Source organism: Mus caroli, unplaced genomic scaffold (assembly GCF_978045245.1).
Source record: "Mus caroli unplaced genomic scaffold, Mus_caroli_1 scaffold_16, whole genome shotgun sequence".
Taxonomy (NCBI): domain Eukaryota; kingdom Metazoa; phylum Chordata; class Mammalia; order Rodentia; family Muridae; genus Mus; species Mus caroli.
The window spans coordinates 78425098-78426963 of NW_028227271.1; the positions used below are offsets into that span (position 1 = coordinate 78425098).

The 1866-nt window shown below is 41.9% G+C and overlaps 1 non-coding gene across 1 annotated transcript; it reads left to right on the top strand.

The window, feature by feature from the left end:
• Positions 1-1241: 1241 nt before the first annotated feature.
• Positions 1242-1304, top strand: LOC115029439 (U7 small nuclear RNA). Its single transcript, XR_003835017.1, has one exon. It is a non-coding gene; the product is annotated as a U7 small nuclear RNA (small nuclear RNA).
• The last annotated feature ends 562 nt before the right edge of the window (positions 1305-1866 follow it).

Consider the following 1866-nt stretch of genomic DNA (forward strand, 5'->3'; position numbering starts at 1 on the left):
CCATACGGAAGGTCCAGGGGTTCTCTTCTCGTTCCTGTAGAAATGTCTAGATCACCGAAACCCAGAACTTGGGGAAGTCAACCTGGAACACACATGTTGCTCCCATCAAGCCCTACAGCAGACTTCCTAAAGTCAAGGTTGAAACACAAATAAACATGGAGAAAGCAAGTATAGATTTCAGAAAATTCCAAAAACTTGTTTTTGGGTGATATTTTTCTTGGAACCCATGCACACATGTGCACACACTTATTTATATTTGCATGTATGTACATACACACACACACCTTGCTTTCTCTATTTCCCTGAATAAATCTGTCTACTCTCCTTTTTAAAAAAAAAAATGGTTTCTGTTTTTCAGAGGGTGCTAAGTCCTCTGTGGCTGCTATAGATGGGACAATGTGACACAGTTCTACCTATGGAGCAGAGCTAGCAAGGTGTGGGCTTCCACAAGTGTTGACAGTTGCTAGGTATGAAACTTGCTTGTCTAACAGTGTACATGACTTACTTTGTGTTCCTTCTTCGGCAGATGTTCTCCCTGCCAATGTTACCATGGAATGCTCTCTCTGACAAGGTTGAAGAGTCCATGATAATTAGAAGCAGCACAAGCCTGGACGGTGAGGGTGTGTCCAGTGTTCCTCAGCAAAAATTAAAAGTGCTATGACCTTCAGGACAGGCCTTATGGCTGTGGGAAAAAAGCTCCGAAAACAGGAGTTCAAAAAATATATAAACAGGATTTCTCAACTATGTAAAACATAAGGATGCAATACGAATTGTATGAGGGGCTTCACAGATGTAAGAGAACAGATGCAGCTGCACTAACTAGCCAGCTTGTCAGAAGGCTATTAAGGAAGGCAATAAAGAGATTTGGGGAGTAAGGCAAGATCTTAGCCAGCTAAGTTTATTGTTTGTGCTTACAAAGGCAGGCAAATATCTGAGATCAAGGTCAGCCTGGGACAGAGCAAGTTTAGGCCTAGGGTGGTGGGAATGGTGATCTCAGAGCAAGATCCCACCCAGCTAACTTATTGTCTGTGCTTACAAAGGCAGGCCACATCTCTGAATCCATTTGCTTTTTTTTTTTTTTTAATTACTTGCTGTCTTTTCCTAAGAGTAGAGGGGCTAAGGTCATAAAATGTTGATTCTTGGGGTAATCAAAAGAGAACCTGGAGTAAATGACTATTGATATATAATTAACAGACTGGGCTTTGGTCTACAAGAGAGTGCTACCCAAGGAGGACTGCTTGGAGAGCAAACAGATCTTTTAGAATTTTTCTAACAGGATTTCTGACTTTGGTTGGGGAACCCATGAATTACTTAGAGAGCTAACATAGCTCTTTAAGGATTTTTCTTCTAGAAGCTTTTCTTTTTGAAATTTGTCTGGTGGGTTCTTTGGCTCTGGCTGGAAATCCCAAGAATTTTGTCTAACAGATTTCCTTAGTTTAGTTGGGAAACCCATGAGCTAACCAGGGAGCTCTTAGAAATGTTCCTAGTATGAGAGAACTGACTCTAACAGAGAGACAGTTCGGTCTTGAGTAGGGAGTTATCTTAAACAGAGAGCTGTCTCTAACAAAAGCTATCAGGGGAGTCATCTCAAGTAGAACTTAGAGCTGTCAGCTTGTACCCACAATTGACCTCAAGTCAATTTCTTTTGCAGTTCCTGAGAGACCCTAAGGACTTTATCTAGTCCCATGCCCATCTTACAGCTTCCCCCTTCTGGCTGGGGTCAAGGCTAGGCCACGTTCCATTCTCCACCCACAGGAACATTCTTTTTTTTTAATATTTTTTTATTACGTATTTTCCTCAATTACATTTCCAATGCTATCCCAAAAGTCCCCCATACCTTCCCCCCAACTCCCCTACCCACCCATT